The sequence below is a fragment of the Bos indicus x Bos taurus genome, chromosome 5, assembly GCF_003369695.1.
Source record: "Bos indicus x Bos taurus breed Angus x Brahman F1 hybrid chromosome 5, Bos_hybrid_MaternalHap_v2.0, whole genome shotgun sequence".
NCBI classification, from domain to species: Eukaryota; Metazoa; Chordata; class Mammalia; order Artiodactyla; family Bovidae; genus Bos; species Bos indicus x Bos taurus.
In genome coordinates this window covers 16,627,274-16,645,564 of record NC_040080.1, presented here as the reverse complement: position 1 = coordinate 16,645,564, position 18,291 = coordinate 16,627,274, and positions in this window count along the sequence as shown.

The following is an 18,291-nucleotide window of genomic DNA, read 5'->3' as shown; positions in this document are numbered from 1 at the left end:
TGTCACTTTCTACCCCTGTCTTAGTGACCGCATTCCAAAGAATCTGCAATTTCTTCAAGTAAAGTGCCTCCTTATTTGACATCAGTTCAGTCGCTCAGTCATGTCTGACTCTTTGTGAACCCATGAACTGCAGCACGCCAGGCCTCCCTGTCCATCACCAACTCCCGGAGTTTACCCAAACTCATGTCCATTGAGTCGGTGATTCCATCTAACCATCTTATCCTCTGTCGTTCCCTTCTCCTCCTGCCTTCAATCTTTCCCAACATCAGGGTCTTTTCAAATGAGTCAGATCTTCGCATCAGGTGGCCAAAATACTGGAGTTTCAGCTTTAACATCAGTCCTTTCAATGAACACCCAGGACCGATTTCCCTTAGGATGGACTGGTTGGATCTCCTTGCAGCCCAAGGGATTCTCAAGAGTCTTCTCCAACACCATAGTTCAAAAGTATCAATTCTTCAGCGCTCAGCCCTCTTTATAGTCCAACTCTCATATCCATACATGACCACTGGAAAAACCATAGCCTTGACTAGACGGACCTTTGTTGGCAAAATAATGTCTCTGCTTTTAATATGCTGTCTAGGTTGGTCATAACTTTCCTGCCAAGGAGTAAGCGTCTTTTAATTTCATGGCTGCAATCACCATCTGCAGTGATTTTGGAGCCCAGAAAAATAAAGTCAGCCACTGTTTCCACTGTTTCCCCATCTATTTGCCATGAAGTGATGGGACCAGATGCCATGATCTTAGTTTTCTGAATGTTGAGCTTTAAGCCAACTTCTTCACTCTCCTCTTTCACTTTCATCAAAAGGCTCTTTAGTTCTTCTTCACTTTCTGCCATAAGGGTGGTGTCATCTGCCTATCTGAGGTTATTGATATTTCTCCCGGCAATCTTGATTCCAGCTTGTGCTTCATCCAGCCCAGGGTTTCTCATGATGTACTCTATATATAAGTTAAATAAGCAGAGTGACAGGAATTTTTAAGTTGCCAATTAAACTGTGCCGTATCATTGATTCCAAGATGCATCCGAATTCAGAAGTGTTCTAAACAATGCCAGATGTTGTGGGGCCTGGCCTTCTTCAGAGCAATTTATCACATTAACTTCTACTCCAGAGCTATTGATATGGCTGTGAGTTGTGTTTGTTTTTTGTTTGTTTGTTTTGATGTGGACCACTTATTAAGTCTTTATTGAATTTGTTACAATATTGTTTCTGTTTTATGTTTTTGTTTTTTGGCCACAAGTCATCTGGAATCTTAGCTCCTCAATTTGGGATTGAACTCACATTCCTGCCCTGAAAGGCAAAGTCTTAACTACTGGACCCCTAGGGAAGTCCCCGGAAGAGAGTTTTAAACATAAATGTCAGCACTTCATGGCATTGTTTGAGCTATTAAAAACAGTTTTACATTAAAATAATGGCAAGTGTTAATCTGAAAAATAGTCACGATAATTGTTCTATTCTAAACCATACAAGTGGAGTGATCATGAAGGTAGGTAGGCATTTCTGTTAAGCAACTGTGGTGACAAAAACATGACAGACTTACTAGCCTACCAACTCTGAAATTATTTAATTTTTAATAATTACACAATTCCTGGTATTTAAAAAAAATAATTTGTAATCAGCATCTAAAATGAGACTTTGTTGATACTTTTGTTGTGCTACTTCAAACTGGCATAAAGTGGTGCCATATCATATCTGGTGTCTTGGTGAGGTGATGAAAAAGAAACAGGCATGTGACATGTGTAATCACTAAGTTTAAAGTCCCATTTTTTAGGGAAACCTATTTGCTTTAAAAAAAAACCACTGAGAGGTAGGACTTGCCCAGTGGTTAAGACTTCATGCTTCCACTTCAGGTGGCATGAGTTCAATCTCTGGTCAGGGGAGTTCTGGAAAACAAAATTAAAATAAAATAAAATTCTAGAGGTGGAGGTGGGGGTGAGTGGGGATTATAGATGAAACAAAATTGGCCTTAGGTTATCATTATTGAAATGATGGGTAATAGGAACTTATTATGTTATTTTCTTTTAGTGTATGATTGAAAATGTCTCTGATGAAAAGTTAAAAATAAATAAAGAAGGCTGGTTTTGTTCACATAAAAAAAAATTTCAGGGGAAAACCACATGCCTAGGAATTGATGCAGCATGATATTTGTGATCATTTGCTTCCGGCTGACACCAGGCCTGGACTCAGACAGGCCAAGTCTCCACTCTGCCACTCACCAGCAGGGGGACCTTGGGCTCATCATCTAACTTCTTAGCTTCTTCAAGGATGAAATAGAATATCAGTTTTGTCTACCTTCCCTGGTGTCTCAGAGGATAAAGCGTCTGCCTGAAATGCAGGAGATGCAGGTTCAGTCCCTGGGTTGGGAAGATCCTCTGGAGAAGGAAATGGCAACCCACTCCAGTATTCTTGCCTGGAGAATCCCATGGACAGAGGAGCCTGGCAGGCTACAGTCTACAGGGTCGCAAAGAGTTGGACACGACTGAGCGACTTCCCTTCTTCACTTCTGTCTACCTTGCACGGCTGTCTGCCCGAATGACCTAAGGAAACAGTGAGAAGAGAGGGCTTTGCAAACTGTGGTGCCAAATAAATGCACACTTTGAAAGGAAGGGAATTCTGAGTCAATGAGGTGTCTGCAGGCAGGTTCTAGGACCCACCTTTGCATGCTCCACCACGTCTAGCTGCATCATTCATGCAGTCAATGTAAAGAGGAACTTAAAGGTGTTCCTCTAGCTGCCCAGCATCGGAACATCTTTACAACATTTGGGGAGCTCCTCATTGTGAGTCTTGGGAACAGAGCCCATCTCCCAGGAGAGTTGATGCACATACAGGAAGCGTGTCTCTTAGCTATCTATCAGCTCTGGAGCAAACTGTATACTCACACTCCATTCATCAGAAGTACTGTCTAGATTTTGAAGCCAGAAGCAGTAATGCCAAGAAGCAGGCCCTACAGAACCTCTGGGGAAGGTGGTAGCCACCCTAAGATGGAGGAGGAGCTGGGGCTTGCAGGCAGCACCCAGCAGCCTGCCCCAGTGGGTGAGCCTCGCAAGGTGGAAGTGACCAGGACATGGCAGGGACAGTGGCAGCCACACTGTGTCCACTGCTCCTGCTGTGACGTGTCCACACCCGGCTCCTCAGCTCTCCTGGCACTTCTAAAAGCATCCCAGGACCCCTTTAATAAATTCCTCTTCTGCTACAATCTACCAGAATTGGTTCCTATTTCTTGCAATTAAGAACAATGCTCAATGGATAAACAACAAGGTCCCACTGTATAGCTCAGGGAACTATATTCAATATCCTGTCATAAACTGTAATGGAAAAGAATTGAAAAAGAATATATATATACACATAACTGAATCACTGTGCTGTACAGCAAAAATTAACACAACATTGCATATCAACTTTATTTCAATAGAATAATTTTGAAAAAAAAGAACTAAGCTCAGTGAGAACCTGAGAAATGAATGACTACATGAGTGCACCAGTGAGTTCAGACCATTTAGTAGCTGCTTTTAGCTGCATGACTTTTGAAAAGTTTTTTAACCTCTCTGAGCTTCATCATGTGTGGAATGGGAATAATATCACCTACCTCAAAAACAGCTGGAATAATATCACCAGCTCAAAAACAGCTGTCATTGTCAGGGCCTGTTTATGACCATGATTAAATGAGATCATGTATGCTAGGCATTCAGCATATATTCAGCACTCAGTAAGCCCTTAATAAGGCTTCCCCAATGGCTCATAAAGGATCAACCTGCCAATGCAGGAGACACAGGAGATGAGGGTTCAATCCCTGGGTCAGGAAGATGCCCTGGCAAAGAAAATGGCTACCCACTGTACTCTTGCCTGAAAAATTCCATGGACAGAGGAGCCTGGAAGAGTACAGCCCATGGGGTCACAAGAGTTGGACATGACTGAGTGACTAAGCATTCAAGACCTTAATAAATAAACAGCAATAACTTCATCTCCAAACATGAGCAGAAGGAAAAAGAACATGTCACCAAATTGTCCGTGATTCCTTCTCCTCATCCTGTGGAATTCAACACTTCACAAAAAGTTGGTGACTCTCTCTGATGCACACCATGTTCCGTCTTCTCTTTTTCAATTTTGCCACGCAAGTGAAACATTTTCAGACTCTCAAGGAGACAGCAAATCACACGTGCAATGTTACACAATCAGAAGAAATCATCTTGAAAAGGGTTCATCTGGGCATTCCGTACTTAGCATGTAGGGGTGGGGGTGCTCCTATGCAGACATTTTCATTTCCATTTCCCCTCTGCAGACCCAAGCTTCTGGCTCTCAAGGCTGCATTGGTAGATGAGCTCTGTCTGGTAATTCAGCCTCCATGGTGCAAAGAGGGCAGATGTTTTCAACCCTGGGGCTCTGTGTCTTTTGCCTCTATAGTCACTGAGATGGGAAAAGCCTCTCTCCCTTCAAATCTATGCTTATTTCAGCTGGAAAAAAACGCCCTCAGTGGATTCTTAAACTGAGGCCCTGACTCCTTCGAAGGCTGTGAGCCTAGTTAAGGAATAATACCTCTGTCAAATTCCCTGATACTAGTCTTTCTTCCACTTTTTAATTTCAATAACAAATTAGGGTGACTTCAGGGTACAGGCAATGCCAGCAAGCTCACCTACAATAAGTATATCACCTGGAAACCCGCTCAGTAATTTTTTGAGAATTTTCTACTCTCAAACCTTTGAACAAACCACTTGAATTCAAGATCAGACTTTCCAATTTCCTCCTTGGCCCTGAATGAAGGATGGAGTTGGCCAATTTAGCACTCAACCTTAGCCAGGCCCTCGCAGATTAAAGCTGAAGTCTCCCCTGTGCCCTGCAGCACTTGCAGAGCTTCGCTTCCCTGCAGGAAGTATTTCTAGAAGGAAATATTGGGATTAAGGAGAATCCTAGTTCCACTGGTGGCTCAGATGGTAAAGTGTCTGCCTACAATGCGAGAGACCCGAGTTCAATCCCTGGGTCGGGAAGATCTCCTGAAGAAGGAAATGGCAACCGACTCCAATATTCTTGCCTGGAAAATCCCATGGACAGAGGATCCTGGTAGACTGTAATCCATGGGGTCGCAAAGAGTCAGACACGACTGAGCGACTTCACCCTCCTTCCTTCCTAGTTCCACAACATACAGGGGATCTGGACCATGGTCAAATAGAAGCCATGCTTGCCAAAATTCCAATTCACGTACTGTTCAGGAACACTAAAAGAAGATTGTTTATTGATGTACTTCTTTCATGTAGAAAAATCACTTTTAAAAAAGAAGTGTAGCTACATCCCAACACCAATAAGAAGGCCCAGTTCCCTCAAGGAACTTTCTAGTAACGGAAAGAAAATTGTGTGAAATTCCTACAGTAATAATTGTAGTAGCTTTTATTTTTATCTTTTTAATTTTTATTTTATACTATAGTTGATTAACAATGTTGTGTTAGTTTCAGGTATACAACAAAAGTCATTCAGTCATATGTGTATCTATTCTTTTTTAAGTTCTTTTCCCATTTAGGTTGTTACATAACATTGAGCACAATTCCTTGGACTGTTCAATAGGTCCTTCTTCGTAATTCATTTTAAATATAGCAGAGTGTACATGTCCATCCCAAACTCCCTAACTATCCCTTCCCTTCACCCTTCCCCCCAGTAACCATAAGTCTGTGTGAGTGTGTTTTGTAAATAAGTTTATTTGTATCACTTCAATTCGGCAATTTTTCTTAGATACAGGTGATATCATATGGTATTAGTCTTTCTCCATCTGACTTATTTCACTTCGTATGGTACTCTCCAAGTTCATCCATGTTGCTGCAAGTGACAATGTTTTGTTCTTTTTCATAGCTGAGGATATTCCATAGTATATATGTACTTCATCTTCTTTATCCATTCTTCCATGGATGGAAATTTAGGTTGCTTCCACATCCCTGCTATTGTAAACAATACTGCAGTAAACACTGGGATGTATGTACCCTTTCGAAACATGTTTTTCTCCAGATATATGCCCAGGAGTGCTTTATTCTTAGTTTTTTGCTTTGTGGGGATTTTGTGGGGGGTATTGTTTTTCATCTGTTTGTTTTTTGGCCATACTGTGTGGCTTGCAGGACCTTAGTAATAGTTTCCCTGCCAAGAATTGAACCTAGGCCCCATCCTCATACCCACGGGACACTCACTCTTGGAACCCACATGCCATGCTGTGGGGAAGCCCAGGCCATGTGGATGTGCTGGCTGAACCCACTGAGCTTACAGCTGTCAACATTAATCTCAACACCAGGTTTGAGTGAGGAAGCGCTCACAAGATGACTCCATCCCCATCTGACTGCAACTACAGGAAACCCACAAGTGACAGCCGCCTAGCTGAACCCAGTGAATGTCCTGAACCATGAGAGATAATACAGAAATATTAATAAGAGACTTCCCTGGTGGTCCAGTGATTAGGACTCCACCTCGTTTCCACTGAAGGGGCACAGTTTCCATCCCTTGTTGGGGAACAAGATCCCATTCGCCAGAGAAAAGGAAATAATGACAATATGTATTGTCATTAAGTTTTGGGGTGACTTCATTATTTAGGGCTTCCCTGGTGGCTCAGATGGTAAAGAATCTGTCTGCAATTCAGGAGACCTGGGTTCGATCCCTGGGTCGGGAAGCTCCCCTGGAGAAGGAAATGGCAATGCACTCTGGTATTCTTGCATGGAAAATTCCATGGACAGAGGAGCCTGGAGGGCTACAGTCCATGGGGTCACAAACAATCGGACACTACTGAGCGATTGAGTACACACACACATTATTTAACAATAGATAACTGGAACTGAACTGCAACTAAGACCCAATGCAGCCAAATAAATAAATATTAAAAACAAGAAGTTTTTTAAAAGTCAGCAGAACAGCAAAGGCCTGCCATCTTCCACACATTACTTCCAGGGCCACTGTAAGAAAAGAACATAGTGGATCAGAGAGTTGGAGATTTCTATGGGCCAGGGCTAGGTGTGGTAAACACAAGTTCTATTCACATTCCGTTGGCTAGAAGTCAACCACAAGTTCACATCTAACTGTGAGTGTGTGCCCAGAAAGAAGAGGATTTGGTTAGCAGCTTTCAGTGTCTGCCACAACCTCTAAATGTAACCGATATTTCTCCAAGCTGTGGATACAAATAAGACCCCTCAAATATTTCTTGGGCTTTTCTACCTGGGGGAGGGAAAAAACTTTCCTCTACCCTTTTAGGTTCTTCTGGCTGATCTCAGAATTAAATTGACATGATAGGGACTTCCCTGGTGGTCCAATGGATAAGAATTTGCTTGCCAATGCAGGGGACACGAGTTCGACCCCTGGTACAGGAAGATTCCACACGTTATGGAGCAACTAAGCTACTGCACCATAACGAATGAAGCCGACACTTTAGGGCCTTCAAGCTGCAACTACTTACAGCTCCTGAGCCTAAGTGCCAAGAGCCCGTGCTCTGCAAAAGAGAAACCACCGCAATGAGAAACCAGCACACCACAATTACAAAATAGCCCTGGATGGCTGCAACTAGAAAAAGCCTGAGCACAGCAATGAAGACCCAGCACAGCCAAAAAGGTTAATTAATTAATTAATTTTTTAAAAAATTTTGAAAAGAATGTGGGGTCCAAGTTAGGCAACGGAGGCTCATATGCCATCTGAAAGTAAAGGGGGTGCGGAATTTGAACTTCAGCGGAGAAGAAGGCAATTCATGTGGATATGGACTAACAAATGCTTGCCAGACAGACGTTTGCTGGGCTGTTCAGAGACAATGAGACACGGGGAGGACTGATCTCGGCCCCACCAGACACGTAGCCCCTCTTCCCTGTAGACATCTCTGGCAAGAGAGCTCTTCCTGGACCAAGCTCTTCACTCAGATTCTATTTTTGGTATCTATTTATTTGGCTACGCCAGGTCTTAGTTGCAGCACGCAGGATCCTCAATATTCATTATAGCATGGGAACACTTGGTTGTGGCATGTGAAATCTAGCTCCCTGACCAGGGATCAAACCCGGGCCCCCTGCATTAGAAGCACAGAGTCTTAGCCACTGGACCCCCAGGGAGTTCCCACCTTTATCTAAATTCTTAGGGACTTTGAGATTGACATGTACGCACTGCTATATTTTTAAATGCATAATGAACAAGGATCTACTGTATAGCACAGGGAACTCTGCCCAATGTCATGTGGCAGCCTGGATGGGAAGGAAGTTAGGGGGAGAACGGATACATGTATATGTATGACTGAGTCACTCTACTGTACACCTGAAACTAACACAACATTGTTAACCAGCTATGATCCAGTATAAAATTCAAAATCTTTTCAAATAAAAGAAAATTCTTTTAGGCAAAGAAAGTAAAAGAATAACTTCCTAAGTCTTCTATTTCTTACAAATAACCAACCTAAAAGAATCCTCATGCCAAAGAGATACACTCTAGGGTGGCAAATTTTGCTTCCTGTACCCTCTCCCCACTTACACGGGATCCTCATGTTCATAAACACTCTGCTGCTGCTGCTGCTAAGTCGCTTCAGTCGTGTCCAACTCTGTGCGACCCCAGAGACGGCAGCCCAACAGGCTCCCCCATCCCTGGGATTCTCCAAGCAAGAACACTGGAGTGGGTTGCCATTTCCTTCTCCAATTCATAAACACTCTATGACCCGACAACTTCCTCACCAGGCTGTGAGGACTATAACAACCCAGCAGTGCCATCTCCTGGAAGGGAGCTCCTGCTATTACTCGGAAGCCCTTTACAGGCTAAAACTGCACCGTAACATAGAGGCAAACATTGCCTTCTTGCCTTTTTTTTTTATTTTAATGAGTTTGAAGTTTCAGAGAAGGCTTCTTAGAGCATGATACTTAGGAGCTTAATTTTTTTTCAGTTAATTAATTTATTTTAATTGGAGGATAATTACAATATTGTGATGATTTTTGCCATACATCAAGGTGAATCAACCATGGGTATACATGTGTCCCCCCATCCTGAACCCCGCTCCGCCACTTCCCTCCCTACCATATCCCTCTGGGTTGTCCCAGAGCACTGGCTTTGGGCACCCTGCTTCATGCATCAAACTTGCACTGGTGATCTATTTTACACATGGTAATACACATGTTTCAGTGCTATTCTCTCAAATCATCCCACCCTTGCCTTCTCCCACAGAGTCCAAAAGTCTGTTCTTTACATCTATATCTTTATTGCTGCCCTACATGTGAAGTGAAGTGAAGTCGCTCAGTCGTGTCCGACTCTTTGCGACCCCGTGGACTGGAGCCTACCAGGCTCCTCTGTCCATGGGATTCTCCAGGCAAGAATACTGGAGTGGGTTGCCATTTCCTTCTCCAGGAGCTTAATTTTTTAAACTTTAAATATATATATTATATAATATATAATATATATTTATATGAATACATATATTTCATAAAATTTACATTTATAAAATAAAATGTTTCTATAAAATATAAATATAATGATAAATATAAATTATAAATAAATTAAATTATATGTATAGCATATATGTGCTAAGTCACTTCAGTCATGTCCAACTCTTTGCGACCTACGGACTATAGCCTGCCAGGTTCCTCTGTCCATGGGATCCTCCAAGCAAGAATAGTGGAGTGGGTTGCCATGCTCTCCTCCAGAGGATCTTCCCAATCCAGGGATCAAACCTATATCTCTTCTATCTCCTGCACTGAAGGCAGGGTCTTTACCACTAGCGCCACCTGGGAAGCCTATATATATATATATAGGCAGAAGGAGAAGAGGGTGTCAGAGAGTGAGATGGCTGGATGACATCACCAATGCAAAGAGCATGAACCTGGACAAACTCTGGGAGATGGTGAGGGACAGGGAGGCCTGGCATGCTGCAGTCCAATGGGGTCATGAAGAGTCAGACAAGACTGGATGACTGAACACAAGAACAACATACATATATATATAGATATATATAGGCCATGCCCTGTGGCTTGTGGGAGCTTAGTTCCCCAACCAGGAATCAAACCTGTGCCCTCTGCCATGGAAGCACAGAGTCTTAACCTCTGGACCCCCAGGGAAATCCCCCTTCTTGCTTTTTGGTTACTTCTTTAAGGAAGTACCAGAGCAGCACGTCAGCACTCCAGTGTCTTGCAGAGTTTTCAGGGACGTGGTTCTTGCATTGTTTACACACAGTCTCATGGATCCAGATAGGAACTCATCAGGGCTGATGTGAAAAATGACTTGAGTGACATGCACTGGGCAGTAATAAGAATACTGTCAGTCGGTCAGTCAACACTTACTATCTACTGCGTGCCAGGCTCCGCTAAGCTCTGAGTGCACAGTGTAAACAAATGACATAGCCCTTGCCCTCACAGGAGTCACAGTCCAGTGTGGGGAGTCTTGCATCAGTGCTGACCCAGAGATTTTGTCACTGAACTGAGCATATTAGAACAGGTTCCTCCTTGCCTTTGGTCAAGTTCTCTCCTTGGGGGAGGCTCCTCAAGCAAACAGGTTTCTGATACACTCACCTGGCCCATTCCCCAGAAAGAGCCAGATAGCTAAGAATCCTAAGTCAGGCTGTACCACCATCCTCTGCCTCTCATTACACAGGTGAACTGATCAGAGAGGATAAGGCTGCTGAAAGAAAATATGCCAAACCTAGCCAACACATGTGTTTGATTTGCTTTGTCTAGTATTGGCTTCTTGGTGAATCAAATGATAAAGAATCTACCTGGAATGCAGGAGATCCAGGTTTGACCCCTGGGTAAGGAAGATCCCCTGGAGAAGGGAAGGGCAACCCACTCCAGTATTCTTTCCTGGAGAATTCCATGGACTGGGGAGACTGGAGGGCTACAGTCCTTGTTATCGCAGAGTCAGGCACAACTGAGCAACTAACACTTACATTTTTCAGTATTGGCCTACAGAGCACTTTTAAAACTTTTTAATTAGTCACCAAGATTAAAAAACAGATTAGAGACATGTATTCCAGTGTTCATTGCAACACTGTTTACAATAACCAGGACATGGAAACAACCTAAATGCCCATCAACAGAGGAATGGATGAAGATGTGGTGTACACACACAACAGAATATTACTCAGCCATAAAAAGAAATTAAAGTGGGTCATTTGTAGAAATGCAGGTGCTTTCGAATTGTGCTGGAGAAGTCTCTTGAGAGTCCCTTGGACTGCAAGGGGATCAAACCAGTCAATCCTAAAGGAAATCAATCCTGAATATTCATTGGAAGGACTGATGCTGAAGCTGAAGCTCCAGTACTTTGGCCACCTGATGTAAAGAGCCGACTCACTGGAAAAGATCATGCTGCTGGGAAAGATTGAAGGCAAAATGCAAAGGAGGTGGCATAGGATCAGATAGTTAGATAGCATCACCGACTCAATGGATGTGAGTCTGAGCAAACTCTAGGAGATAGTAGAGGACATAGGAGGTTGGCGTGCTGCAATCTATGGGGTCAAAAAGTCAGACACGACTTAGTGACTGAACAGTAATTAACAACAATTTCATAGACTAATGAGTGGGAGGATTATTCCAACTATTTTGGAGAAGGGACAGAGATTTCCAGGTATTGGGCCACTGCCCACTTTTTGGCCTTTTATGGTTACCCTGGGAACTACCATGGTGCCTGTGGGTGTGTCATTTAGATGCTGATGTATTACAGTGAGTGTAAATGAGGCTCAAGCTCTAATGAACATCAAATCTTCAGCCATCTTGGACCTGTAGAAAGTGAGTGTTAGTTGCTCAGTTGTGTCCGACTGTTTGCACCTCCATGGACTGTAGCCTGCCAGGATCCTTTGTCCATGGGGATTCTCCAGGCAAGAATACTGGAGTGGGTTGTCATGCCCTTCTCCAGGGGATCTTCCTGACCCAGGAATGGAACCCAGGTCTTCCTCATTGCAGGCAGATTCTCTATTGTTTGAGACACCAGGATGATTCTAATCAGTTTGTGTCATGATCTCAATGGGACATCATTCTTTTAAAGGTTGTGCCCTGCCCTCTTCTCTATTTCACTTCCATCATGGAAAGCCAGCATTTTGTTCTTTCTGCATTTAGACACTTCAGATATGACTTCACCTTCCCCACATGCAATGTTTCTGTCAACCTACCATCTGTGGACTTACAGAACACCTTATCCAGCATCATGGATGGATGACATTGCTTCTTAGTGAAACCGAGTGGGGCTCTGTGGGGTTCCTAGACATGGAAGACTTTCTGTCCCCCATTTCTTGTAGGCGAGACTTCAGCCATTATAACCTTCCCTGGGTTCCGAGGGATGGACTCAAACAGTTGCTAATCAAGGGAGGAGCAACCAAGAAATCACCTGAGGGCAGATTAAAGGGAGCAGAGAAGTTCATTAGGAGATAGATTACCTAAAATGAGATAAAGTGAGTATAAGCCCTGCTCACACTCTAATCTTGTCAGAGACCCCACCTTTGACCTACTGTTATAAAAAGCCTCATCAAGTTCTCTGGAGTTGCATACATTAGCACATAGTCCCTTCAGTTTTGTCTGACTCCCTATGGGTTGTATCGGAGAAGGCGATGGCACCCCACTCCAGTACTCTTGCCTGGCAAATCCCATGGACGGAGGAGCCTGGTAGGCTGCAGTCCATGGGGTTGTGAAGAGTCGGACACGACTGAGCAAATTCCCTTTCACTTTTCACTTTCATGCATTGGAGAAGGAAATGGCAACCCATTCCAGTGTTCTTGCCTGGAGAATCCCAGGGACGGGGGAGCCTGGTGGGCTGCCGTCTATGGGGTCGCACAGAGTCGGACAAGACTGAAGTGACTTAGCTTTTTTAGCTTAGCTATGGATTGTAGCCCACCAGGCTTCTCTGTCTATGGGATTCTCCAGGCAAGAGCACTGGAGTGGGTTGTCATTCCCTTCTCCAGGGGATCTTCCTGACCCAGGGACCGAACTTGGGTCTCCAGCATTGCAGGTAGATTTTTTTTTTTCCTGCTGAGCCACCAGGGAAGCCCTCTCTGGAGTTGAGACACATAATTTTTCCACAGCAGAACCCCACTGTGTCTCTCTTTGCCCAGCAAAGCAATTTTGTTGTTCAATCACTCAGTCGTGTCTGACTCTTTGCAACCCTGTCAGTTGCAGCACACCAGGCTTCCCTATCCTTCACCGTCTCCCAGAGTTTGCTCAAACGCATGTCCATTGAATCAGTGATGCCAAGCAATAAGGATATCCTTTTCTACTTCATACAAAACACTGTCTCCAGGATTTGATTCGACACCGGTGTACAGAGAGGCCAAGCTTCCAGGAACATCCAGGAACTCACTTCACAGTGAAAGAAGTGCAGCAACGAGTCCCTGTTCATGGAATTCACTGGTTGCGTCATGTTCCTCACCACCCTGAAGCAGCTGGCTTGATAGCTTTTGTGGACTTCTGAAGACTCAGTTACCATGATGACAGGGTTCAGGACAGGCCACCCCAAGATGTGCCATGCTGGCATGCAGATTACTTTGAGCCGGAAAATAGGCGAGACCTGAAAGACTCAGAAAGAACCTTTGAACAACATCCCCACTAATTGCCTGTCCCAGGAAGGAGTTATCAGGATAGGTAACTATAGCAAAGTGTAAATTAGGTGTGGTGGGCAGGGAGGAACCTAGCAAGGCCCACTTGATCAAAGTCCTATCATTGTCTTTGGATTTATTTACCGAATATTAACTCTTTAATCTTTCTGTGAATTACCTTACATTCTTTTGAAATATCATGCTCCTACCTCCTTCTCCTTACTGTACTGATGTGCTCAGTCGTGGCTGACTCTTTGTGACCCCATGGACTGTAGCCTGCCAGGCTCCTCTGTCCACGGAATTTTCCAGGAACAAATACTGGAGTGAGTCGCCATTTCCTTCTCCAGGGCTCCTTCTCCTTAGTCCAAGATAATACATATTCTGTCTCTCTCTCTCTTTTTTTTTTTTTTGGCCCAGTTGGGTCTTCCTCATTGCTTCCAGGCTTTTTCCAGTTGCAGCAAGTAGGGGTTATTTTTCTTTGAGGTACTCTTCTTACTGTGATGGCTTCTCTTATGCAAGCTTCTATAGTTGCAGCTTAGTTGTTCCAAGGCACATGGAATCTTCCTGAACCTGGGATTGAATCCGTGTCCCCTGCATTGGCAGGCAGACTCTTAACCATTGGACTGCCAGGAAAGTGTAAGGATAATATATATTCTCTGTCTTCCCTTGCTGTCTTTGGACTTCTTCATGCTTATGTGGATTCCTCACGCCACATAATAACTTTTATTTTCTCCTGTTCATCTGCCTTATGCCATTTAAATTTGTCAACCAAAAAGAACTAAGAGGAGGAAGAGGAAATTTCCCTCTCCCACAGTGTTTTTGAGGAGGAAGAAATTGTCCTCTACCATTCTAGATTCCTCTGGCTGGTCTAAAAATTAAATTGATGTAAGACAGAATAACAGGAGAAAATCAAATGAAAGTTAGTAACCTCTACATAGGAGAGACCCAGGAAAACTGAGCAACAAAAAGGACAAAATCTTAAACTTTAATAGCATCTTCAGCTAAAGACAAAAGAGAATGGCGGGGAGATTTCCCTGGCAGTCCAGTGGTTAAGAATTTACCTTCCAATGCAGGGAGTTTGGGCTCAATCCCTGGTCAAAGAGCTAAGATTCCACAGGCCTCATGGACAAAATACCCAAATGAGAAGGCAATGGCACCCCACTCCAGTACTCTTGCCTGGAAAATCCCATGGACGGAGGAGCCTGGTAGGCTGCAGTCCATGGGGTCGTGAAGAGTCAGACACAACTGAGCAACTTCACTTTCACTTTTCACTCTCATGCATTGGAGAAGGAAATGGCAACCTACTCCAGTACTCTTGCCTAGAGAATCCCAGGGATGGAGGAGCCTGGTGGGCTGCCTTCTATGGGGTCGCACAGAGTCGATCAGCAGCAGCAGCAAAACAGAAACAGTATTTTAACAAATTCGATAAAGACTATAAAAATGGTCCACATCAGGAAAAAAAAAAAAGAGAGAAAATGATGGGAAAATGGTTTTGGAATCTCAAAGGGGAGGAAGGCAATACATACGGAGATGAAAAAGTGTTTAGTGGGCTTCCTGGTGGCTCAGTGGTAAAGAATCTGCCTGCCAATGGGTTCGATCCCTGATCCAAGAAGATCCCACATGCCACACAGCAACGAGGCCGGTGCATCACAACTATTGAGCCTGTGCTCTGGAGCCCAGGAACCGCAGCTACTGAAGCCCTCGCACCCTAGAGCCTGAAGCCACTGCAATGAGAAGCCTGAGCATCGCAACTAGAGAAAGTCTGCACAGCAAGGAAGACCCAGCACAGCCAAATATCATAAAGAAAATCATATTTTTAAAAAAGCGGGTGTTTGGTTAACAAATGTTTGCTGGGATATGGAGATACACTGGACACAAAGCAGACCCTGATCTTAGGTCCTGCCTGGAGCTTCCCCACCCTCCGCCCCACTCAACCCATATCCTTTGCAGATATCTCTGGTCTATAATAGGTCTATTCTAGGAACAAGACCTCTGTCTGAATTCTTTTAGGCAGCTAGGAAGAAGGTCAAAGGTTCTTCCTGAGTTTTTCATGCCTTATTTTCAGCTCAAGATAATCCACATACCAAAGAGACATTTTAGGGCGGCAAATTTTTCTCCCCTACACTGGTCATACCTTGCAGGGCTGGGGCAAGTTTCTCTAGAAGGCTGTATATACTCTGAATCAGCATCTAACATACGGTGCTATTCCTCCCATAGCCAAGATTCATGGGTCCAGGTATCAGGGAGTAGAAATAGGTGATCACTACTAACCCTAGAACCCACAAGTGAAATTTTTTCTCCCTGTCCCCATGTCCTTATGCTCTGCTGGCCTGGAGGTCTTAGTTCAGAGGAAGGGATGCTTCCACCAGAAGACATAACAATGATTCCATTGAACTGCAATTTAAGACTGCTGCCCGGCCACTTTGCCTGTTGATTTGGAGGCATGAGAGACTCAAAGAAAGGGGTTACTGTGCTGGCTGGACTGAGTGACCCTGACTTCCAAGGGGAAATTGGACTGCTTCTCCACACTGGGCATAAGGGAGAATAAGCCGACCACGCCAAAGAGCCCTTAGGGCTTGTCTTCCCCTTAACATGCCCTGGGATAAAGGTCAGTGAAAACTGGCAGTCCAATCCAGGCAGGACCATTAATGACTCAGACTTCTCAGGAATGAAGGTTCAAGTCACTCCACCAAGAAAAGAACAAACTGAGGTGCTTGCAAAGGAATTATATCAATAGAATGAGTAATAGGGACTTCCCTGGTGGTCCAGTGGTTAAGAGTCCAACTTCCAAACCAGGAGATATGAGTTCAATCCCTGGTCGGGGAACTAAGATCCCACATGCTGTGGGGCACCTAAGCCAGCTCACCGCAACTAGAAGCTAATGATAATTACCAGCTATGACCATGTGACCAGTTATATAAACACTGTAATTATCATAAGTATTCCTTCTCATTTTGTTATGTAAAACACACATACACACATATATGGTTTCAAGGTTTCCCTTCTGGCTCAAATGGTAAAGAATCCACCTGCAATGCAGGAGACGTGGGTTTGATCCCTGGGTGGGGAATATGGCCTGGAGAAGGGAATGGCAACCTACTCCAGTATTTTTGCCTGGAGAATCTCATGGACAGAGGAGCATGGTGAGTTACAGTTCACATGGTCGCAAAGAGTTGGACACGTCTAAAAAGCCTCTTGATGAAAGTGAAAGTGGAGAGTGAAAAAGTTGGCTTAAAGCTCAACATTCAGAAAACAAAGATCATGATCATGGCATCCAGTCCCATCACTTCATGGGAAATAGATGGGGAAACAGTGGAAACAGTGTCAGACTTCATTTGGGAGGCTCCAAAATCACTGCAGATGGTGATTGCAGCCATGAAATTAAAAGACGCTTACTCCTTGGAAGGAAAGTTATGACCAACCTAGATAGCATATTCAAAAGCAGAGACATTACTTTGCCAACAAAGGTCCATCTAGTCAAGGCTATGGTTTTTCCTGTGGTCATGTATGGATGTGAGAGTTGGACTGTGAAGAAGGCTGAGCACCGAAGAATTGATGCTTTTGAACTGTGGTGTTGGAGAAGACTCTTGAGAGTCCCTTGGACTGCAAGGAGATCCAACCAGTCCATTCTGAAGGAGATCAGCCCTGGGATTTCTTTGGAAGGAATGATGCTAAAGCTGAAACTCCAGTACTTTGGCCACCTCATGTGAAGAGTTGACTCATTGGAAAAGACTCTGATGCTGGGAGGGATTGGGGGCAGGAGGAGAAGGGGACGACAGAGGATGAGATGGCTGGATGGCATCACTGACTTGATGGACGTGAGTCTGGGTGAACTCCGGGAGTTGGTGATGGACAGGGAGGCCTGGTGTGCTGCGATTCATGGGGTCTCAAAGAGTCGGACACTACTGAGCGACTGAACTGAACTGAAGCTACTAACACTTTCATTTTTACTTTCGTATATATATAAAATCTTTGGGTTTTTTCCCCCTTAATCCTTTTCATGTACCATAATACACATTGATTTTCTTTCATTCAAGTTATGTGTTCTGGTTTTTTTGAGGGGGGAGAGGTTAGGGTTGTTTGTTTGTTTTTGCCATGCCATGCTGCTTGTGGGATCTTGATTCCACAATCAGGGATGGAAACTGGGTCCTTGTCAGTGAAAGTGTGGAGTCATAACCAGGGAATTCCCAGATATGTTTTTAATTTTACATCATACTATTTAAATTAAGGGGCTTCTCTGGTGGCTCAGCTGGTAAAGAATCCACTTGCAATGTGGGAAACCTGGGTTCAATCCCTGGGTTGGGAAGATCCCCTGGAGAAAGGAACAGCAATCCACTCCAGTATTCTGGCCTGGAGAATTCCATGGACCATACAGTCACAAAGAGTCAAATATGACTGAGTGACTTTCACCTTCACTTTCACTTTCAATTAAGTTAAGAGAGACCAAGTTCAGTTCAGTTCAGTTCAGTTCAGTCGCTCAGTCGTGTCCGACTCTTCAAGACCCCGTGAATCGCAGCACGCCAGGCCTCCCTGCCCGTCACCAACTCCCAGAGTTCACTCAGACTCACGTCCATCGAGTCAGTGATGCCATCCAGCAATCTCATCCTCTGTCGTCCCCTTCTCCTCTTGCCCCCAATCCCTCCCAGCATCAGAGTCTTTTCCAATGAGTCAACTCTTCACATGAGGTGGCCAAAGTACTGGAGTTTCAGCTTTAGCATCATTCCTTCCAAAGAAATCCCAGGGCTGATCTCCTTCAGAATGGACTGGTTGGATCTCCTTGCAGTCCAAGGGACTCTCAAGAGTCTT